This window comes from Corapipo altera, unplaced genomic scaffold, assembly GCF_003945725.1.
Source record: "Corapipo altera isolate COAL_440 unplaced genomic scaffold, ASM394572v1 1b, whole genome shotgun sequence".
In the NCBI taxonomy this organism is placed as follows: Eukaryota; Metazoa; Chordata; class Aves; order Passeriformes; family Pipridae; genus Corapipo; species Corapipo altera.
The window spans coordinates 8971957-8997596 of record NW_020884881.1 but is presented as its reverse complement, the minus strand read 5'-3'; the positions used below and the strand labels follow the sequence as shown (position 1 = coordinate 8997596).

The window sequence follows — 25640 nt, the reverse complement described above, 5'->3', positions numbered from 1 at the left end:
AGACCCAAAATACCTCCCTGCTCTACTTAACAAACATAATACCCATTTTGCCAGTCCAACCAACAATTATTTTAACATTTTTATTTTCCTAATTTCAAACCTGACACATTTTTTTCTTCAGTCGATTTTATTAGTTATTAGTTATTTTTAAAAGTTTCTTCACCTTCTATTTAATAACAAACATTATTGGTTTCTTTTGGGGTTTGCTTATCACATCCAGCCACTTTGCAGATAAGAGGGGTCCAGGTACCTTTTATCTAAAATCATTCAGATTTCCAGCATTCTGACAAACCACAATGATTCCCCCTTTTTTTATTCCTTCACTTTCAAAGCGTGCTGCTGGTCTATATACATGAGAGAGCAAACTGCTGGTATTGAATGCCCTTCAACCCCATCAAGTGGTATGTCAACAGATTTACAAACTTATCAGTGTGTGAAATACAGTATTAAATTGTCAACAAGGTGATTTGCTTTGTTTATAGCAGAAAATATTTTTCAGTAGTGAAATTTCAAATCCATTAAAAATATGAGTGTCTCGTCAACTGTAAATCATAAAGCAAACACAAGGATGCCCAGCCTTTGTGGCTGGAGAAGCCCCTTGCCTTTGTGCAGATATAGACAAAGGCCATAGGCCACATTCCCTACTCTATGAGGAGACTACAGCACACACACTAGTAGTGTTATGTGTGTCAGAGATGTGACACTTGCTGGTCCTGAGGTACATTCAGCTGAACTATCTGTTATGTGTGCACCCACTGCAATCAGGGTGCTAGTGTCAGTTCCAGGGCACCATGTCATCAATTAGCTGCTAAATTTACCACACAGATTGGAAAGATCTTTGGAAGTAGCTCAAGCTTACTCTCCTCTAAAACAATGGTATCTACAGATAAAAATATAAAACATCTAGCAGAAATTTACCCACAGTTATTCTTAAGTCTAGTTTTCACTGCTCCCCACTTGACTATCTCTCAGGATAATCCACATCCCCCTTGACATGTTGAATTAACTACTAGAACTCACAGGACCAAGCAGAGCACAAGGGTCACTATACACAAGTAGAGCACGGGCATTACTCCATGTATACTTCTGTTTACACCTCCCAGTACAATATTTTTCTCCTTTGCATCTTCATGACATGGCTGATATTCAGCTTGTATAATCCACTACAACCTCAAAATCCTCTTCTGAAGGTCTACTATTCACCCAGCTGCTTCTGCTAAATAGCCATACTTTCCTTCCCTTTTTCTTTTTCTTCATACAGTACCTCACACTTATTCCTTTTCAATAGCCCCCTACGTTTTCAAATCAATGTCTCAAGATCATTCTAACTCTGTCCTTACAAGATCTCTTAATCCTTCTTAGACAGGTGCAGCCTGCAAATTTAATAAGTATATTCTGTATTCCATCATCCAGACCATTAAAGCAAGCATTGAATAGTGCCAGCCCTGAGGCAAATCCCTGCAGAACTTTACTTGATACATTCTTCCATTTTGGAGCAGGATCAACATGGCGTATGGTTTTCCAAACTGTTCTGCATTGATCTTGTAGCAGTTTCATCCAGATTTTTATCCTTCCTCAGTCTGAACTTGAAAATGCCACAGGTGAAAGTATTACAGACAAAATATCAGACCCCACCTTTCACACCTCCGTACAGTAAACCAATCACCCATAAATAGAAGGAAAGTAAGATGGTCTGACAGGACTCACTTTGACAAACCTGTGCCGATCACGAGGTAGACTCAGCACATGCACATTATCAGGCATTTCTAGGACACCAAGAAAGTATGTGAGTGTGGGTCTGTGTTCATACACACAACATAAAGAAAAGGCCTCCACATAGGAATATACTGGGGGAGCACTATGAAAGACATGAGCCATAGGAAGCAGCTGCCATCACCGCATGGCCTGGCACACAGTGAATTCTCAGAAGCAGATACCAGATTGGGTCCACTGTCCTGAGGGGCTACATGTGGCTCACAGACAAAAGGTGAATTGTCACTAGAGCACATCATCCTAAGCACAGATATCAGCTGCTTACAATCTGCAACTCCAAGAATTACACTGAGGTGGAATATTCTGTGGAAGAATATTCTCTACTGAACACTCCAGGAAAATTATCAGAAAAGTATTTCCCTTTTCCAGAAGAGAATAAGTTACATATTCTCATCTAGCATCCAATTCGTTTTTTGAAATTCAAACTAGACAGTCTCTAAAATTTTCCTTTGAAGGATTAAATGTGGTAGCTGAGAAGTTCCAGGAACAACAGCTAAATCATTGAACTGTTAGGTGGTACACTAGTTGTCTTCTTGTATTCCATATTCCTGTGACACATTCCTATTTTTATATAATATTTAATGTATTTTAACAAAGATGCTAGAAGAAAAAGTAAAATTCAGTCAATACACTTAGAAGGCCAAAAGATTTGTTACCGCAAAAAAAAATTTGATTTCAGAAATATGAAATACTAACATAGCAACATGACTGTAAATCCTAAGAGAAGTATTTAAGAGACTTTTTACCCTTCAAGACGTATTCCAAAATTACAGGTGCTGTACTAACTCATGATTAGCTTAACATCTAATTGCTGACACTCCCAAGTAACATGACCATTAAGTGATAAAGGAACATTTCACTAGTGGTTCCATCAATATGTTTAGTTTTGGACTTCCGTCACCCCTTACCTAATATCCTATATTGCTGCAAATCATTGTAATAACCCCTAGTTTTCAGATTTTCATCGCTGACTGCTTTAATTGATCTTGATTATTCTGAGGAAGATGATTTGCAGTGAAAATGTACAAGAATGCAAGAATACCCACAATAATAAATGAAAATTGGGCAATTAACCTCCTGTAGGAAGCAGCTGAGTTCGCTCTTTCAGAGTGATAGCCTGGTCAGAAAAGTCAGCTGCCGCTAAACCAGAACCTCCTCCAGCTGACAATCCTGAAAATCCTGCCATTGCATGTCTGTCCTCCACAACACAGGTGTGTCCCTGTATCTCTGAAGTCCTCACATGCATCTGCACTCTGTCACATTGCCTATAACAGGGAAAATTGCTTTGCTATCTGCTGAAACACTAGAATTACATTTTTCAGGAGTACATCCTCAATGGAGAGTCGGTAAGCCTACGCTACAGCGAGCACCCATTACTGATGGCAAGGAACGAAAGATGAACATTTTCTATCACATAAAACCAACAACCTAATAGATAAATTAATGGATAGGTTAGTTAATCTTTTTTTTTCATTCTTTAAATCAAATTTCATCTTCTCTGCAAAAACATCCTTTAGTTCTTGAAGATTATACAATTTTACTTAAGTAAGAGATTATATGTACACACTTACAATTATACTGATTTACTGATTCTTGAGTCATATATGTAATTCTCCCCTTTCATTTTAAAATCTATAGTAACTCACAATTCAGTCTTTCTTAAACAAAACTGAGAGTCACATATGTTTTCATTAATAAGCATGGAGATAAACTAAAGGAGGAATAGTGCAAGTCACATGATTCCATCATGAAGGTGGAGCAGGAAGACACACACATGCTACATTATTCAATGTTAATTTGGTGTGAAAACTACAAATCCCTTCACACCAGCAACAGGGTGTGACAGAGTTTACTACTTCCAGTTAATTAATTGTAGAGTCATAGAATCAACCTGGTTGGAAAAGATCTCCAAGATCATCAAGTCCAACCCTTGATCCAACACTCCTGTGGTTACTAGACCATGGTGCTAAGTGCCACATCCAGTCTCATCTTAAAAACCTCCAGGGACGGTTACTCTACCAACTCCCTGGGCAGCCCATTCCAATGCCTGATTACTCTCTCTGTAAAAAATTTCTCCCTAATATCCAACTCAAACCTCCCCTGGCACAGCTTAAGACCGTGCCATCTTGTCCTACTGCTGATCCACAGGCACTCAACCTTATTGTTACTGACTTCAAGTTCCACAGAGTCAAGAGACTCCCTAACATACAGAGCCATCTCTCCACCTCTCCTACCTTGTCTGTCCCTTCTGAAGACCTTGTAGCCACCTATGGCAGCACTCCAGTCATGCGAGTCATCCCACCACATTTCCGTGATGGCAATTACATCATAGCTTTCCTGCTGCACGACAGCTTCCAGCTCCTGTTTGTTTCCCAAACTGTATACATTAGTGTACATGCACTTCAGCTGGGCTGCTGATATCACCTCTAACTCTGGCTTTCCACCCTTAGGCTCATCTCTGGAGAGCCTGGTTTCAACCCCTTCCCCCTTCAAACCTAGTATAAAGCCCTCCTGATCAGCCCCTTAACTTATGGGCTACAATTCTTTTGCCCTTGCTAGATAAATGAAGCCCATCTGACTCTAGTACACCGGGTATTATAGAATTTGCCCCATGGTTGAAAAAACAAAAATTCTGCCGGCGGCACCAATCCTTTAGCCACCTGTTGATGACTTTTCCTACTCCTCTCCTCATTCATTCCTGCTACTGCAGGAACTGAGGCGAACACCATGTGTGCTCCTGTCCCACTAACCAATCGCCCCAGCGCCTTGATGTCTTTTTTAATTACCATGGTACCTCTTTCATGTTAGTAATGTTAGTAACTCCTCACAATGTCTATATCTGGCCCTGAATATATTATAGGGCTCTGAACAGGTTTTTGCTCTCCACTTGTCTTTTAAAAAATTTTTGTCCAAACATTTTCTTAATAAAGCTATACAACATTTAAAAATGCAATAAAAACAAAATATCCTGTACAATAGAGCATTTAGATGTCCTTACATTCAATAGAATTTATCCTCCACACTAGTCCCTATCAAACTCAATTACAGCTGATGTCAAGAAAATTCCTCCTCTGGCAAAATGCAAAAAGAAAAAACATACATTTCCAGAAGCTGGGAGAGGTTTGCCCCCTCTTCTTTACACAGCAAATGTCGGAAACACTTCGTCTTCCCAAAGAGTTTAGAGCAAGGAAACCCAGGGCATATACATGACCATTTGTATCTGTGCCTTTGATAGTTTATCTCAGATTCAGATGAATCAGAAATAAGCTAAAAATACTGGTTATCATAGGAAAAAAAAACCAACCATAATACAGTCTTTCATGTTTTAGCATTTCAGAGTAAGAGCCTGAAATAGTATTCCACCCACACTAGAAAAATTGAAGATATGCAAAAACTCCCATGTGCAACTTTATTATCTATTATTGAAATGGGAAAATGACAACATTGGCAAAATTTTGCCATTTTTGGTAATAAAGTAGGAAAGCAAATGAATTGGCTTCAATCCTGAATCTTCTAGTGAACAGCTGGGAAGGAGGAGGCAAACAGCAGCATCCTAAAAGCCAAACTGAAAAAGATGAGCCAAGGATCGAGAAAAGGTAAAAAGAATGCCCAATTCTCTTTGGCTTGATACAAAAAGGGGCAAAACAAAGAAAATATAACTGTAATTTATGTCCTCATTCTGATGACATGTTGCTGCTTATTATAAGGCTAGATTAAGACAAATAATATAAAGACTTACTACAAAATTAAATAAAAGGTATGTGCTTTAATCCTTGGAAATAAAAACTGTGGATTTTTTCCACTGAAAAGCCTACCATAGATATTTACTATAACCACAGATTATATTCTACTATACCTTCAGCTATTTTGACACCTTCCTTGCCTTCTTCCTCCTCTACTTTATTTTTTCTAATGCTCAGCTAACAGGTACAAAACAACTTCTAATTATTCCAGAGAAAATTAAAGGTAAGTGAAAATAAAAGATTACTTTTTAATTATAAAGTCTTTCTTTACTTACCATCATCTCTTTAAAAGGGTATTAGATTCTAAAGAGAGTACACTACGAAATAGTTGTGAAAGCCATGTGAAAAACACATTTCCCACTAAAGTCTACAGCACTGGGAACACCCAAAATGTGAGAAAGATTACTGTGGTTTTACTGGATCTTTCTAGCCTTCGTGTGTGGAGGTACGTGAAACTACGTATTCCACAAATCTTCTCTTACAGCTTTTCAGAAAAAAATCAGCTCTGTTTTGCTTTCTATATTCTCATACCATGCACAGGTCTGTGGTAGAGCAGTAAAACTCCATATCCTCTGCCTGCAGCAGGTCATAAACAATATTCTTCTCCAAGGCAAATGGTTTCTTTTTTGGCCAGGAAGAAAAAATCTCAAAGATGGTCTAAGAGTATTTTTCCAAAGTTGGATCTAGCCAAATTATAAGCATATAGCAGTCAGAGTATTTTCAAGTTGTCTCACACTATTATTTTTTGGCAGAATTCTAGAGGGGAAGCTTTACACAAAAATTGTCAGTGGTTGAATCAACTTAAAACAGCCATTAACACAGCATGGTTAAGCACAGTCCATTAAAAGGTTTGCTACTGAATACTGCTTTTGCACAGTTAGTTCTTTGGGGAAGGAAATATGTGGTATATTCATAAACTTCTAACAATTACAATAATAATAATAAACATCTGATTAGGAGTTCTGACTCCAGCACCAGTTCATCTAGCATCAGACCGAGACAAGTTCTGAATATATTTAAAACACAAGAGGTTTACTGAAAAGCATCTATCAACAATTATTTAACACCAAAACACAGTCAAAACATTCAGACAACAAGCTGTGAGAGGGTCAAGACAGGGAAGACTTCTCTAAAAGCTATACAAAACATGCAAAATAAACGAACTGTAGAAACATGTCAGCTTTTTACCACTCCACAGTAAGCTGTCTTGTAACATCTCATTCTGTGCAGAAGTACAGAGGTAGCTTTGAGCCAAATAAACAATTACATACAGTTTAACTTCTCAGGTCCTAAGATTAATAAGCAGATAATGGCTTCTTTGTGACATAAACAGTATATCCCTCTAACCTCTAGCCTACAGAAGTCAGCAACACGCTGCAATCATGCTATCGTCTGGAATCACCCACAGCTTCCCAGCCATCCCAGGCACACTTTCTGACCCTCTTGATAGATTCTAGATCCAGATTTTGATTTACAAATGGGTATCTCTCCTACAGGCCTTCTATCCATTGCCTAAGCCTGAAGAAAAAAAATATGACATCCATCATGTATCCAGGACAGCCACAGAAGCAGTGGCTCTGTTGTTTGGAACAAAATGATGTTTATTTGTTCCTAATGGACAATTATCGCTTAAGAAGGCTTTAGATATTTTGCTCTTTCTTTACCCATCTGATCCTTAGAATCCTTACAGACATCGATACATATATTAAAGTTCTAAAGTATCAGCTCATTTATCAAGAATCTGAATAAAAATTCATTGATTATAGCAATTTAGACTTCTTTTCTGAATTAAATCCTGGTTCATGAGCCTATTCCCTGGAGAGGCATCTGTTAGCAAAATATACTAAAGTGCTGGCATTTCTGTTCACCCCTGTAATTTAAAATGGAAGTCGCAGAAATAATTTTTTTTTTAAAACATTTATTTTTAAGAGACAAAGTGCACAATCTGCAATGTATTAAAAAACTGTACTATTCTAGAAGGACAGACTATAATTTCTTCCCTTTTTTTGGCAAACTTAAGCTATGGCAAGGATTCCTATGATCTGATGTCAGTCAAAAAAAAATCCTACACTTGCCTTATTGACTTGCCCTGTTTCTCTAGAGAGGTGATGAATCCTTGTTCACTCTCCTTGTTTGCTGACAAAGAACATAAGGCAGCATTGCAGAAATTATGGGGTTTTATTGATCATTTGAACTTTGCTTGTTGAATCGTTACATCAAGGAAAATGCTTGTGTCTGTCCACATACAAAATCTCAAGGGCAATAAAATATTCTTTAACCTTCTTAAAGGATCAAAGGATGATTTGATAATGTACAAATAAATCCTAAAATACATCAGCTTCTTCCCCAGGCCTATGTGTTGCACAGTCCTATTCAACCAGTCCAAACTGGCAATGAGAACTGAAGGAGTAACCCTAATCCTGATCTAGTATGGTAAACTATACTATATAAGGTATCGCATTTCACCCAGCAGGGATGATGATAATTGAACAATTCTTGTACTAAAAGATCTTGATTGGTTCCAGCATCAATGAAGTGTTACATTGCATCAGTAGGCATTAAGATGACTCTCCAAGGAGGTGTAATTTAAACATGGATTTATATCCTAAAACACAGGATGTTTTCCATTAAGAAAAACCAAAAACATCATTTTCAATGCTCAGTCTTGTTTCTACTACAAGTTTTAGGTCTTAATACTGCATTTAAAAGCGCTCAAGAAGGTACAAAAACCATCTGGACCTCATGTAAAAAAAATAAAATTTGCATTTGTTCAGAGTCAGCTCCATTCCCTTATATTGCTACAGACAAAGGAATACCTATTTCCCTACACTTCATTCAATGTCAGATAGCCTATCTCAATAAAACCAATCATCAAACTGTGTGTTTAGCATACAGATTTTTGACTCTTGCAGAAATTTCTGACTTCACAACTCCAGATGGCTGGGATCAAGCTAAATTAGTCCTAGGTTAGCCCTACACAAATTTTCTCATAATTCCTCACACCTCTGAACTTTGTGGAACTTTTCTGACACCTAATATGATATCACTTTTACAAAACCTCTAGCTCAGGGACTTTACATAATTTTCTTGGGTGATAAATACTTGTTTGGGTCATCTGCATGACAGAGAACTTAATTATGCTCAGGTATTGTTTAGCTTGCTTTTTTAAGTGAAAGAAGAGAGGCAAAAGATTTTGTAGTAAAAGGGCATGAGCTTTTCAGGGACTTGTATCAAAATAAACTCAAAAAAACTTTGAGTTTTTCTACAAGAAAAACATTTGGGCTAATTATAGCTATTTCCTGTGCCAATGTCATTTGGATAAACATTGTGACACCACTTATGTTACAGAATCACAGAATATGCAGAACTGGAAGGGACCAACAAGGATCATCGAGTCCAACCCTTAGCCCTGCTATCCACAACAGTCACATCATGTGCATGAGAGTGTCATCCAAACACCTCCTGAACACCTGAACAGGCTTCGTGCTGTGACCACTTCCCTGGGGAGCCTGTTCCAGTGTCCAATTACCCTGTGGGTGAAGAACCTCTTTCTAATACTCGACCTAAACCTCCCCTGACACAACTTTAAGCCATTCCCTTGGGTCCTGACACTGGTGACCACAGAGAAGAGATCAGTGCCTGCTCCTCTTCTTCCCCTCATGAGGAAGTTGTAGATTGCAATGAGTTTAACTTGCAGCAGTGAGAAACCAATGATGAATTTTATATATACATAAGTTAAAGTGTCCTTTAATGCTTATTTTTCATGAAAAAATTTGAGTAGAAGATACGAATTTGAGAATTCAAGAACTTTTGTATTTCTATGGGTCCATAATGCCAGTTAAACAGGAAAGGGAACCTAATTGAACAATATAATAAAATTACTGCATTACTTAGTTAAACTGTAACCACTGCACACTTAAGCTACAACTGAAAGTAATGTTCCACTGACCTCTTGACAACATGTATGCCAGCCAAGTCTTGGCATTATGGACATATTAAAGCACGATAAAGAGTTTTAATTTTAAAAGAATGCCATTGTTAAAATATTGTTATCTTACTTAATAAATTGTGTAAGAAGTTAGTAAAGCAGAATTTTATAACCTCCTGATAAAAATCCATTCTTTTCTCCAGACTAGCCAGTTGTCATATACAAGTATGCCTTCACATTGTTGTAACGGTCATCAGTGCCTGAAATGCTGTTGAAGATATCCTTGGAAAAAAGTAAATTGCAAAATATACAAGAACACTTCCACGTGAACACCTTACCACAATAATACCACTTGGATCTTTCGGTACTTTGCTATTTTCAAGAGGTAAAACACGTCCTAGCATGTCCTTTGTCCTAAATGCAGGCACATGCAGTCTAATATTCTCATAAGCAAAGAAGTTACTAGTGGTTAACAATTTTTCCTTTTTTTATTACAAAAACAATGGTAATGCAATTTTTGCTAATATCTTTTTGCATTTTTTTTGAGTTCTCTAGCCTTACTGATAAAGCAGAGCAAATTAGTATTATAACTGTGTACTTTATTTTTAAATATAACTGTAAAATGATTAACCAAAGCTCCTCATGACACAGAAGTATTGTCAAGCCTCTACAATACACCAGTGATTTTCCATTAACTTGACTAATTCACTTGAGTGTGAATTAATGTTGAAAACTAAAAGGAACAAAGTTCCATCTTTCTTAAGAGAGGCACATGCCTGCACCTTTTCTAAGATACAGAGACCTCTTCAGAGATTTTTCAGATTTTAAATGGAAATACTGTCCATAAATTATACACATTAAAATTCTTGAAATACACATTTTAAATGTCACTGTTTCAAAGGCGTTCTGTATTAGCATCTTCATAGGTACTGATGTTAATACTTAACAAATCCATTTTCTTACTGTTGTGCCTTTTTTCAGAAACATGTTGTAGGAGTGGCTTACTATTCTGAAACTCTCTGTTGGACAACTAGTGTATGCCCTGAAGTGTTACAGATTCCACTTTTTCTTCTCTGTAGCAGTCACTGTTTTACACACTTACATATACGCTATTTGCCCAACTTATTTGCCTAATAAACTAAATAACCTCAATATTTCAAATATTATTCTTGTGACAGTGGTTTTATATTCCTAAAATTTCCTGTGCTCTTTTCCTAAATTCTTCTAAATCCTATTACTGAGACAGAATGAGCACAGTTTAGAGTATTCTGAATTTGGCCATATTTCAAATTTACATCATTACATTAGTATCTTCTACATCCCTTTGGTTTTTTTGCAAAGTAGATGCATTTTGTCCAACATCTGGGGAGGGGAGGGAATGAGAAGTAATGTGAAACTCTTTTAGAATTCACACACTTCCACATCCAAGAGCTGGTCAGAAACTGTCTTTAACTATGTGAATTTTTTTTAAAAGTTTCAGAGTAGATGATGCTAGTTCCATTTTATCATCTCACTTGGGTGTCAGAGAAATAACTACAGTAGCCCACGAAAATGTCTGTTCCCCCTTCTTAAATGGATATGCACAGCTACCTACAGAAGTAAAAGACTAGAACAAGCAGAATAATATGCTTTCTAGCTAGCAAGTGACCCAGGCTTTTCATAAACGCTTTATTATAGAAGAATTCTGCTACACATTTACAGTTGATGTGTAGCCCTCCTTACAAAAGGTACTTCAGCTTCAGCACTGTAAAAAATGTGCTTTCTTTAATCCATCTAATTTACAGGAGCTGTATATACATAAGTGCTAATTCTCATCTTAAAATAACTGCCAGCAGCGGGGGCTGAAGAAGGAAAAAAAGAGTTCACTGATTCATTGCAAATTATATTAAGGAGTACTATTGTTTTCCATGAATGATATAGGTTGTAAATGTTTTCATTATCCAAGTTGTACTTTAAGAACACATCTACATTTTGTGATTGCAAGTTCATTAATTACAGTATGCTCCACTAATTACGTCTAGAAAGTACCTTAATTGCCAACCTACTTGAGCAAATTCCCAGAAACTTTAGTTGAAACCCAAACAATACATTAAGGAGTTTAAAGCTCTCATATTACAAAGTCATTAACACTGGAAGTATTCTGAAATTAGCATCTCATACGTTTCTGTTCTTCAAAACTGTACTATCAGACAGCACAGTAATATTGTAACTCTTATTGCTATAAAGTAATAACTTATTTACATTTGACTGCACAGTTAAATTACCTTTTGATATGCACAAGTAAATTTTAATATGGTGCTAAATAATAGCCAAAATGGCTTTGTCAGAAACAACTCATGCCAAACTGAAGTAATTTATTTCTGTGACAGACAAATGTACCTTTGAATAGAAGATGTAATATGTTTTGATTTGAAGCAAGGCTGAGACTATTTTAAGTGACTCTTTCTTAGTTAAGCCAAGCAAACATGAACTGCCATAAGATGGACATAAAGAATAGGGTGAGATAACCCTACTGAAAGAGTATTTATATGATTCACTTCAAAACTGAAAGGGTACAACACTTGAACACCTGTGTCTCTCACTGTCTGTCCTAATTCTGGTGCTATTCAACATTCTCATGGATCTAAAAAAGACAGAAGAGATGACAGGACTATTAAAATTGCCAGTGACGACAGACCATCATGGTACGCAATTTATACAGGCGGCCAGGCTTAGAATTCACAAAGCACAGACAGTAGCCTGTACAAACTGAAATGTCATATTAAGGCACATGGAATATGAATTCTACTCACAATAACTATGAAGTGTCTCTGGTTAAGGGGTACATATTTCTAAAAGAAAAAAAGACCTCTGTCTTTAATTAAAAACATTAATACAGTGCCTGTAATTTTATCCCAGCTCCGAGGAATACAAAAAAGGCTACCTCTCAACATCACTGGCTGACTGTGACACTGTGCCTAGTGATCCAGTCTAAGTTTCACATGTGATGCTGCTGCGTAACTGGATGCTATGTAAATTGTATCATAGAACAGTTTGGGTTGGTAGGGTTCTTTAAGGTGTGTAATATACACTCACACTAGTTTGTGTGAAAATTCCCTGTGACTTCAAAACAAAAAAATAATGATCCTCAGAGACAAAATTCAATAAATTCTCAGTTAAAATAATATTCTTAGCACACATGTACAGTCACATCGTCTGACAGATTTTCGGCAATTCTGTGTCAAAGTCTCCACTTGTATGAAACCTGCACAACAGTTTTTGTCTACAAAAGAGATGTGTTAGTTGACAGCAGGGAACAACCTGGGCCTAATGCATAGGATGAGGACAATAATTAGAACCTTAACCTTAATTCAGGAGCCCAGCTCCTCCCTCATCCCAAAAACCCCACAAACCTAGATGTAGAAATGGACACTAAAAATGCTGACTAGTATTATCAGCTTTGCCAGACCTCCTCTGAATACTCAGAGCCAAGGTAAAAAACTTCAGTACATATAAAATATTCAAAGGGACTGTTGACAGAGATCCTTAACTAAAAGAGCTTTAGGAAAACTACTGCAACTACAATTCAATTCCTCATCCATTATTAAAATTCAGCTGCTATCCCCCTGGTATTTTCCCTTGTTTCAATGATACATAAACCGTGAACTTAACCACTGCGAAATATAAATAAGGCCACAGTGCGATACGGACAATAAAGATACAAACATCCCTTATAGAAATTGGAATACATAATAGTATTATGTGTGAAAAACATAGCAGTGTTTCAGAACATTCAGTACTTTTACCTAGGGTGCACTTTATTTACTAATATAATTTTCAAGAAAAAAAGAGAATTAATCACTCGTTCATAAAAATTGTATACAGATGCAATGGAAATAGTCTTTACAGGAAAAGTTTAGTGTGCAAGAGAAATTAGATGCAAGTACAGTTCTGTATCAAGATGTAGGATTAAGTTCCCTCTTCCACATACCACTATGAAGGCATAAAGTATGAGGCACTTCCAGTGTAGGGAAAAAGACTTCAGTTGTGAATTTAAAAAAAACTAATCTAAGATCTATGTTTTAATTGAAGTCAACAATCTAACATTTTTTAAAAATTCTTGTCACTTGTCTTAGAACTAAGATAAAATTTACCTCTTCTGAAGAGAAAATCTGAAAGATAATCTATAAAATTGTAAGATTTCTAAACTGCGTACAGAACAAAAAGTATAAATACAGACCTCATTATTAACAAATGTGTCTTTTTAAATAATATGCATGGGATCAATTTTCAGATGTTTACATGCCAGGACATTACTTCAATGATCCACTTTATTTTTGTCACCAGTTTTGCTGTGGCAACTACCTCAGAAAGACTACTTTATTTACTATACAATTTATTTTAAAATAAATAAAAATAAATAAATCCAATACTGCTCAGTCTAATAAAAATTAACTACTTATCAAATCCCCTGCTTTAGAATGTAATTTGCAGCTCATAACAGTTTTTATTCTTCACACCTTACAACTCAACATCTAATGAATTTAAGTCTGTGTGCAGCACTATACAGGTCAGACTACAGCAGCACAAGATTTCTCAGCTCACTGTAGAACTCCATGAATTTATTAATTTTTATGGGGGTTTTTATAGCCTGCACTGAAGCAACACAAACTTGACACAGTGATGCTTTCCCACTGCACCATACATGAAAACGTGGGCAGAGAGTCTCCATGAGGAATGCTATTTGCTATTAAGAAGAAAAATATCCTTGATCATGAGGTAGATTAAATTTAATTCTTAGGTATCATGGAAGGGCTGATGCTAAATTAAGGGGAGTGAATTTCCCAAATGTATAGAAGAATAAGCTGTAACAACATAGCAACTGATAAAATCCTCAGTCTGTGAAAAGGTTGCTTATATTTATCTGCAGACAATTTTGAAATTCAGATTCCTAGTTAGCATTTTAAAAGGGGATAAAACAAGAGTCAAGTAGAAAGACAGACAGAATGAAAAAGGCCTCATGCATTAACATCTCCTTAGGCAGAAAAAAAAACTGCAGCAAAAAGCAACTAAGTAACATTGTTATACCAAAAGTTTATATTGAGTGATACACACATGCTTGAGGAACATGGTTTTTAATATGCAGTATGCAAAAAAAAACAACAGCAATAATAAATAAATACTGGCCTAGATCTGAATTCAGGAAAATCCTTCACCTAACATCAATAACAAAGAACAAGGTGATTTGGGTTTTTCTCAAATAAGTCAGTGCTTACATCCCAAAAAATACAACGACTGCAGCACTAAGCAGTAACAGCCAAATCTTCTACAACATTGATCAAGTACAGCACGACAACTACATTTTTTAGACAAGAAATCAGCAGGCTTTTAGAAAAGTCTCCAGGGAAGAGTAAAACCTGCAGTGCAGGAGAACATATGGCACCCTCCCATCCTCCTTGCTGGTAACTCCCACTACAGCACACATTCCTCCCCAAATGCATATACATTTCAGCTTTGCTCATATACAGTGTTGGAGGAGGGAAAGGGAAAGACTGAATGGAGTTCACCTTCCAGTTTCCCTTCTTCCCCGCTCCTGGAGGGGAAGAGTTGCACAAACATGAGCACCACCTGAGCTCTGGAGAGGGAATATGTATCAGCACCCAATAATTGGTTACATGTACGCTTGGTGATCAAAGAGAACAGAACGAAAATATCAACATATTGCCCCATCTAACTTGTGGCGTGGGCACTCACTCCCATGCTTATGTTCCAAAAGACTAACAGAGGCAGTAACAGTCGTGCACACTTCAGCATGGTTCAGCAAACAGAGTACAAGGGATATATTTTGGCATGAACTAATTCTGGCTAGATTAGATAAAACTCTTTCATGACTATTTCTGGTACTATCCTATCTCCATTACTCTGAAGAGATGTTCCCTAAAATGTGGGCTTCTAAAAATGTATGCTCAGGTACTTCCCAAGTAGCCCCGTTTTCCCAACAGTATTCACTGAGAAACTCATCCCTCCCTCCTGACTTATAAAAGCCTTTCACTCTGCAAAAGTGAAAGTGGGGCAAAACTATGGCTATGAAAATGAACTGGGGGGACCTGTAAAAATCTGTATATTTGGATTTCTGGCATGAGATGTCTCCAAAGACAACTATGCTTTCCTTTCTTCTGCAATTCCAACACATTTACACAGCAGAAATGCTGGACCTGCCTCAGGATGTAAATTATTGATTATTCAAGCAATTGCTGAAACAACTTTCACCTTACTGTACTCAAAAAAATACCACACTTGGTTAGAGCTTGTAAAAGAGATCCTACCAAAATTCTCCGAAGTCCATTTAATGAAAACTTGAGAAATTTTATGGCATTATAAAAATGGGTCAAGTTAGAAAGGAAAGAGACATCTTTAACTTCATCATTTTAATAAAGTATCACAAATGTTTCAACTGTTATGAAAACTAGAAAACTGAGCACCAATATCAACATCTCCCCTTTTTTTGCTGTTTTTAGAACATAAATCAGCACTTTATGCTGTTTGCTGGAGCTATCTTTTTTTTTCTTAAATTCAGACTAGCAAATATAAAGCAGTGCCTTGTCAGAAGAAAAACACTAAAGGAAACAATGACAGTTTAGATAGCAATGGATTCTCTGGGAAAGGCACTGAAAGAGGTCACGGCACAAAAATATTGTACAAAATCAGATACAGTTTTTAGTTAAGAAAAACTTAATGACTTTCAGGAATTAATTATTTTCAGTTAAATATGTATAACACACGTAGTTGGAGTAATATTAAGTAATTTACTTAAGCTAATTCTACCTTTTCCCAAAGAATTTTAAGGTACAAAGTAAAGGCAACAACTCCCAATTAGGTATTAAAATTTCAGTCAAAAGCATTACTAAACACTTGCATTACCATATGCATCACATTACTATTATATGAATTATTGAAGACTGATTAAATATGCATGTGTCTATCCAAGCAGGTTTCTCCTCAAAATGCAGTCTCCTGCTTTCTTCTATTTTCAATATTTGCTTAAAATGCCTCATATCAACTAATTGTGAATTCCTTACACCACAGTGTGCAACCTGCCATTGAGCAAGGGAAAAGAGAAGGCTGTTTTATGCTCCATTTGCTGTTGACAACATCTCAGTGGGGCTGTCTGCTTTGCAGACTACTCTGTGGAACATGTGTCCAGCAGGCGTACAATTAACAATGACCAACCAGAAACATCACTCCCCTGGCCAAGTAACCCAAACCTCTGAGCCAACCCCTTCTCCAGCAGGGTCCTGGGGACACTAACTGAAAAGAAGGTGGCAGTTCCCAGTTCTGCCAGGCTCGCCTGGGCCATGGGAGTCTGCAGGAGCATTTCAAATACAAATATAGGGCTCTCAGACGGCAGGCGGTGGGTTCAGCTGGGGTCACAGCTTGGAAATCAACAGCGGCAATACAGCAAGATGGCCAGTGTGAGAGGACTTCTTAATTTGGATGCTCCTGAAGGCATTTTGAGGCCTTTGTGTAATAGCATCCAGCTGAAAAATGGAGCAAGATAGGATGGCTGTATGCCCTAACCCTGGACATGCCTAGATACTGTGACGGAAGCTGCCGTCTTTGCCACCATCTCAGAGGTAGTCAGGCAATGTGAATCCAAATCTGGGAAACAAGAATTGTTTTGCTTATCAGTTCTTTGCCTTAATATGATTTGGAAAAAAAAAAAAAAATCCAAAGGTCCAGGAAAAAATGTTCTCTAACCTCAAACTAATTAAATTTGATTGCAAAACCATATCCGTAATATATTGTAACAGAATATCTTCCCATACTGCCTCCTCACAGAAAGGAAAATCTCTGCATTTTGTTTGTTTTACTAACAGACACTTCATAACTTCAGTATCTGGTACATAATAATCTTCAACTTTATAAGAGCCAAAATTGACCCTGAATATTGCAGGAGTTTATCAGAAGTGGATGTGGAGTCAAATGCAGGTGAGAATGTTGCACAGGGAACAACCCAGAGCTGGGAAGGCAGGCTCTCAGCGAGAACTGCTAACTGGGAAAAGCGGCTGATGGAAGGCAAGGGGGCTCTTCCATGCCCAATTAGTGAGCCCCCTGTGCTCACTCCCACACCAGGAAACCTTCTGCTGAATATAAATTAAAGAACTAAAATTTACATTCATTTCACAATGTTTTTTCCACTTTAACAGTAAAGTACTTCAAAAGTTGAAGAATTACAGTTGCTGCTATTACTGGGTTAGAAAATAGAGGCTTCCAAGATCTGTTTAACAAAAAAATGTTACATTCATATGGGGGAAAAAAGGTATCTTCATGAAACAAGGCCTTTTAAAAAGGGCCAGTGTTGCCTAATTGTTAAGGCATAGAAACTTGCGAACTCAAATACTGCATTAAGAACCTGCCTGTTTACTTCTTGTCATTCAGAACTTCACCAAATTTGCCCACCTGTGGCAGTGAGGTTTTCTAATACCTTCCTAAACCACCTACTACACACTTCATGAGGAATTTCCTAAAGAGTGTTGTAAAACTGCAAATCAGAATCAATAATGAAAAACTATCAATATTCAGAAAGTAACATGTGACACAGGGTCCCCTGCACATTTACCACAGTAATAATATTCTGATACTGAGCAGGAAAGCCCTAGATACTACTTTCATTTAAAAATCCTTCTATTTTCGAAATGTTCCTATTAAATTCGCCCATATGTTCCAAAAACTACAGCTCTCATGAGTCTTCTACATTAATGGCAGTTGAAAACAGGCTTGGAATACACTTGAAAAAGGTTACTACTTGAACTACATTAGCACAGTGCAGATCCATTCTCAGACCGAAAACTTGTTTCACTGAAAAGAGAATCACAGTTAACCTGTTATTTCTTCCCTGCTTTGCTTCTTTTTTATTTCTTTTTTTTTCTTCTTTCATAACCATCCTCATTTCTATATATAAAATATTTAAAGATCAAATATCTTAAATGCTGGGGGTATAGCAAATAAAAAGTGCCCAAGTACTGAACAATCAGTCACACACTATCATTTCCACCTGCATTCATGATGCCTCAGGTTACAGACATTCAGACTTCCGATGGTTTGTTAACAAGACCTCCATATTTTCCCTCTACATAAAAATATTGGAGTTAGACATCCATTCATCTCAAAGAAAGAGGTATCTTTTAAATCTTGCTAATGTTTTTACACTAAAAGCATGTCTTCTCTGATTTAGCAACATGACCTGTTAAAGCAATGTCAAACATCTAATAAAACAAGTACTACTACTATGGTTAGCATGTTTCCTTCAATAATCATCTGCCTGTTCTTCAATAATCATCTTTTGCTAAAGTCACCTAAATAACACACTATATTCTGTTTAAGTTTTGCTGATCATTTCTTTCTGGCTACATGAAGTTTTCTTGCGCTGCACAAATTATTCCAATGAGAAAATACACCTATATAGTGTAATGCAGTGAGGTGAAGCAATGGTTGGAGATGACCAACAAGATAGATTTTTTTTTGTTGTTTTACAACATTTAATGAGCCATTAACACAATGGAATAATTAATGGTTTCTCTTCTCCTATGAAATTGAAAATACTTTTTGCATGTGTATAATAAAACACAGAGGTAAAACCTGAAGAATTATGCACAACACCACCTTATTTTTATTTTTAATACTATTTTTATTATTTCTAAAACCACTTAAATACGTGTTATGCCAATATTTCACCTTTTTTTTTTAAGGCACATTTTTAGCCATTACATGCAGAGGTTGCAAGCTGAAAAATAAAAGTGAACTATCTTGAAGTCAGACATTCATTTTAGCTATTCCAAGATTCAAAACATTCTATCATCTGTTCCTATGGAAACTGAAAGGATATTCTAGGTTATATCAGTATCAGCCGATTATGTTACAGAGAAATCTGTGGTTTATTTTAATCCAGAGTTCAGAGGTATAAATTCATTCTTAGTGTTTAGCTTGGTGATTTTGAATTACTGAGGCACAGTTAACACTTCAGTTCCATTAGATCATACTTCAAGATAAAATGAATTATTTTTAGACTGGAATAGTCAAGGGAAAATTTCATAAGGTTTGGTTAATCCCCATGAAGTTCACCATTCAGATGTAGGATATAAAGAATACATACTTGGAAGGTAGTTTTTGGTTGTTAGATGAGCCATACTATGCTGGATCACATCTTAACAGAACAGTTCAAGGAAAAAATAATTTAGATTTATTGAAAACTCCTTCACTAGTGCCATGCACCAGATGGCCAGATGAAGGAATCTGATTTAGCAAGTTAACAAGATCATGAAAATCATAAGCATAAGACTGAAGATGAAAAATAAAATTGAATAATGCAACATGAGTATATTTCTATGACAAAGAAACTTAAAGGTTAGGATAGAGCAAAACTCGCTAAGGTATTTAAACATATTATGTGAAAGTTCTCTATACAAAGCTATTGTAAAAGAAAGAACAGAAATAGTATAAGTTAGTAGGATTTTAATTAAACAGACTCAAATGCCACTGTAATCTTTCACAATGGAAGCCAATATGACAGCTACAGCATGTTGAAATAAGTCTTCTCTGTCTACATTAGAATTAAAAAAAGCAGTAAAATGGGTGGCTAAAATGAATTTAAATACAAAGCTTTGGATCTCATACTCTGCCTTCACTCAGCAAAACTAGACGACTTAAAGTCAACTGTAGCTACCATCCTCACCTTATGCCAAAAGTAGCAAGCAGGTTCCAATTTTCCTTTTTTACAGGTAAGACTTCATCTTCTTATTCTAGATTCAAGAAATTGACTTCAAACTGAATAATCAAAAATGCCTTCCATTTCTATATCATATTGTAGTCAATCACTTTATTATGAAATAACTGTCTCAGTCTAGTTTCCATCAGGATCTCCCCCAGGGAATCAAGATTGTGGAATAATAAGGAAACATAACAACTACTGCCTAAAGTGTACTATATTGGTTAAATTTTTGACAGTGATAAAGTTAAATTCTAACCACTAGTTTTCAAAGTAGAAATAAATGCCAGAACAAAATAAAATAAAAAAAATGAAAAAAGCAATGATTACTCTATGACTTTAAAAAAAGTAGCATTTCAACTCCAGTTATTCCAGGCTTTTTATGAGGGTAACTAACAGTATATGGATAAAAAAGATGAATGGTTGTGTGCCAAATTGGAGGGGTTCTTCTCTCATTTTTTTTATACTTTATTTGCTATTCTAATGATTATTTTGTAATTATGCACACATATGCAGTTATGCATATCTACATAACAGCAATCAATTCTACTGACATTCTGAAGTACACAAGGGCTTAAATCATGTAAAAGGTATGACAAAATACGAAAGCTAATATGTAAAAGCAGCAAAGAGCAGGCAAAAACATCTGGAAGCTAAAATTTTGCTTTTGACTAGCTTAGTATATGAGTGTTGGGTAATGTAACAGATTCTAAACTAAATGAACTAAAGATGAACATTAAAGAGGCCACTACACAACCATGGAACACTCAAAGTGACATCCTCCTATGATATTAGACTTTGTTCTGCAGTCAAGCTCTTCTCCATAGAGCCAAGAACTTTAGACAGCATATTCATACACTTGCACAGTCCATTTTACTATAAAGCATTCATCTGAAGATGACACTAAACTAACAAAAAAAAAGCAGGCATACTTTGATTTAAATCAAAGTGTTAAAATATTGTAAACTAATCTAGAATAAAGGATGTTTCAGTGAAACATATACTCTTGCTAAAGTAGGCAAGATTGAAACTGAGAAACTCAAGATCACAGGACCCTGCTGAGAGAGTCATGATCCAAGAGCCATCCACACCTCTGGCAGTAGTAATAGGAAGCAATTAAAAAATGCAACATTATCATATTTTTCATGTTTCATCAAAAAAGTGAAAAATGGAGCCCAGTGCCAGCCATTCCTAATATCTAAATATCTCAAACACCTCCAAGTGTATTTGTACAACTGGAAAATGCTGCCACAGGATAATAAAGAGCATATATTGCTTAAGATCCTTGACATTAGATTGAACACATTAAAGATTAATTTCACCAATCTTGCCATAACACTGCAAGTTGTGCTACATAAGCACTCAGCTCAGAGGGCCCTGAAATGAAATAAATTACACAACTTGCTGATTGTGTCTGGAAAACTGGTCAATTATGTACATACTTTACCCTCCAATCCCTTGGGGATAAGGAAGAGACGTATTAGAGATCCTTGACAAGAGATTAAATGCTGATCTATGAAAGATGTCAGATTAATTTCACCAATTTTTCCATAACACTGTAAGATGTACTATACAAACACCTAGTGTAGGGAACCTGAACTGAGATAAACTGAACAACTTCTGGATAATCACCTCCAGACAACTGGTTAATTATGCAGACACTTCATCCACCCATCACTTCTCTTAGGCACTGAATAGCATTAGTCAAGAACAATTATGCATATACATCTAGTTAATAATTTTTTAATGTTAAAAAAAAAAAAAAAAAAAGCTCTACCTGTTCCAGAGACAACAACTTACAGGAACGGTGCAGTATGAAAAAGAATTCAAAACAGAACAATTCACAAAACAAATTCTACTCGGTGAGTTACAATATGAAAACTCAAAATTCTCCCAAATATGCTCAAAATGATGACAGTTTGAAGATGTTACACTGAATAACTGAAAAATTTTTGTTCAGATCATATTGTTTACCTATTATATACTGTGAATAGAAATCCAGCATTTGAATATCTTTCAGAATTAGAGTTTAGATTTATTTATGTTGGGGTTTTTTTCCTCCTCTCCTTTATTCTGTGAGCAAAGCTCATAATTTTGGAAAAAATAAATCTGTGTATTTTAAAAAAACTTGCAGACACAATTTAACATGTATTTGGACAAAGGACAGTTATTAAGTTTACATTTATTTTTTTCTTTCTCTAATATGATCAGGACACTTCACTACATGACCACCAGAACAATTTCAATGAATTATCAGTGAATTTAATTCTCCCCAGATCCATGCTAGGCAGGTAAATAAATTTTCCTACACCTTAAATAAGGGAAATTGGACAACAAACATCACATGATTTATTCAAAACCTCAAAAAAGAAGTAGTCTTACATCTACAGATGCCTTCAGGAGACAAAGAAAGAAAATTTTTACTCTTTATGATCAAAGATACAGAATGTTTCTGTAACACACAGAAGGACAAACTGCTTAAGGTGCAAACCCACAGAAATATGAGTTCTACTCTCATTTCCACACCACATCTTGCTTGACCTAAATGGATATTTATATTTTAATCAATCTTTAATTATACATAGTCCTCTTTTCCAACTCTTTTCTGCACACACATGGCCTGGCTCTTAATGCTACCAATGCTGTCACTAGCAGATGGAACTAAGTCTGGTCATCCCTGGCTGTAAGGCCGACATTAAGCATGTCAGTACACAGCAGAAAGAGTTTGAAGCGTGAGCTAAGTTGCACAGAAACGTTTCTTCTTTGTAAGCACAGCAGCTCCAACACTGTGGCTGGAAAAATAGTTCTACCTGGAATTGAGCTATGGTGATCTTAATAAATTTCTCTTGTTCCCAGTAATCTCTTATTATTCAGATCTTCACACAATATTGCTGTTGAAAATAGGTGTGAAGAGGTGCCAAGAGCAAATTCAGATTCTTCTCCAGCCTATGGTTCATCCTGGGAGCAAAAGAAATGCTGGGGATGCTTCAGGTGGTTCCAAGATGGATAGTGTACGTCTTTTTTTTTTTTTCCTTTTAAAGCAGAAAACATTGCTGTCCCTTCTCTTAGAAGGGTGACTTTTTTTAAAGTTCTCGATGAATCTCTGCTAAAGGAGTCTCTCCTGCTTTCTGTGCTACCTGCCATTAACCTGCTTACAGCATGAAGGAGAGTTAGCGAGGAGGTCTGGACTAAACAGTAAGGACAGGGGTTTGAATCTATTTCCTTGAAACTGTTCTGTGAGTCACGAAAAATCATCAGTCTGTGCTATGTACACCAGGAGTGGCTAACAAAGTATACATGACAATAAAAAACCCTGTCTGTAGCCACCGGTACCCCTGTGTGATAGGGTTTGCTATTATTTGTATTACTTTTGTCAACAATAGCAAAGAAAGATTTCTCTTTCTAAAAGGGTTAGGAAGACAAGTATGGTTGGCAGCTCTATGAAAGCCTGTTAAGTCTAGACACACTGACAGACACTTCTAGTTTAAACCCAGATGGCAGCTTTAAGATACCACGAGGAACATGAGTTGAAGCCTTCACTTCTGAAGCAGTCAATGGCTAATGCTACACTTCCAAACGAAGGGGGAAAGAGATTTCACTTCCTCTGAGAAATACACAAATGTCACAGTGGTGAACATGCTATAAAAATTTGTATTACATTGTAGAGAAAAAGACAATGTATTACTTAGGTGTAAGTATCTGGTTTCCTGTGCTACTGCTGAAGGTTATTTGGGGAAATCTATGCACGGCTCATTAGCTTATACATCATTAAATTAATAACCAAAATAACGAAAATACTTTCTAACCTAACCAAAGGAGATAAATAAAAATGTTGAAAGTGGTAGTTTAAACTTTTTAGCTCTGTTCTTTTTGTCAGAGTAACTTCAGCAGCATCTCCGAAAAAAACTCTGAATTCCAGAAAAGACATTCGCCAAATTGCAATGCCTTTTGCTTAAAAGGAGATATTTATAGGTTTTTTATGTATTTCTACTTCCCACTTCTCTTCCAGGTGAACACTGAAATACTCTGAAATGGAGACACAAGGCAAACTCTCTTCTTAAGGCATTGCTGAAAAGTGCTAGATGGAATACAGAAATACAGCTCGCTCTTACGTAGGCAACTGATCTCATGTATTATTTACACAGCAGATCAAAACAAAGGTGAAAACTAAAATTGCAATTGCAGATATGAATATCAAATAAGTGAAGAACCATCTGGAAAAAAAAAGAGATGCACTATTTCCAAAGGTACAGACTTGGCTACCAGAATAGACGCTAGCAGGAAGACAGTCCATCTGAAGAACCCAGTAGTACCAAATGCAGGAAAAAAATGAAGATGCCATGTCCTCTTATAGGAAATGTCAGGGCGTGGAAGGTGTAAATGTAAATCAGCTTGTCAATAAAACACACAGCTACAATAACAGGAATCAAAGATATATGATCTACTAGTCATATCTCAAAGTCTAGATTTCTTGGGCAGTGCCTGCATGTGCATTTTCTAAAGCATACTATTTTTCCCAACATTAAATTCACGAATCATATCCAATAACAAATCTGTGAAGCATAACCCAACACCTCTTCATGAAAACATCCCCACTTCTGATATGACTAAGCACTAATAATTTTCTTCCAGACAATCTTCCATTTGTTGGAAACAGGCCCCTGGCTAAAGCACAACAGGCATATACTTTAATAATCTCTTGATTACCTGGATACAGCCTGGAACACCTAATAAATCTGTCAATTTTTCAGGTGGAGTGGGATTGATTTCCCCAGGGTTTCTCTGTCAGTTTCACTTTAGTATTTAATATGAAGAGAAAAGTCTTAGAGAAGGTCAAATCTGACATGAAAAACTAGAAGGAGTACACACTGATGAAGACTTTTGCTACATTTAAAATAAGTGTCCACCTGATTTTTCTTAGGCCGTATCTTTGGTCAATTTTTATTTAACATTTTATATGTTTCACAGCTTGCAATGAGTCCAGTCACAGCTTGGCAACATTCTCAAATAGCCAGAAGTTTCAACACTGGAATTGTAATCAGGTGAAAAACGACAGTGGTTTTATCTATCACTTTGCTATCAGTAAACAGTCAAGGGTATTTACCACAACCATGACTTACTGCAGAAAATTAATTGAAATGAGAGGTCTAAGAAAAAGTTTGAAACATACCGATAATTTTAATCCTCAATTGTCTAACCAAGCCAATTTACTGAAGAGGTTTTCCATTCTGTATACATCCTATTTTCATATCAACAGTATAAACAAATGCCATATCGACTTACAGAGAAATTTAACTCTTGCATAAAAATGTCTTACTCTAAGCCTCTTTGTTCTCTAATTTAAAATCCAAACTTGATACAAACTTGTACCAGATTTTTCTTCTTACTAGAAATGGGGATTTAAAATACTTTAGTTTTTAAAGAATTCTAAAAAGTATAGACAAAAGAAAAT

At 36.3% G+C, this 25640-nt stretch overlaps 1 protein-coding gene across 1 annotated transcript in view; it reads right to left on the bottom strand.

The window, feature by feature from the left end:
* COG5 (component of oligomeric golgi complex 5) overlaps positions 1–25640 on the bottom strand; it is a 180216-nt gene that overhangs the window by 79907 nt on the left and 74669 nt on the right. The gene's annotated exons all lie outside the window — the stretch shown is intronic.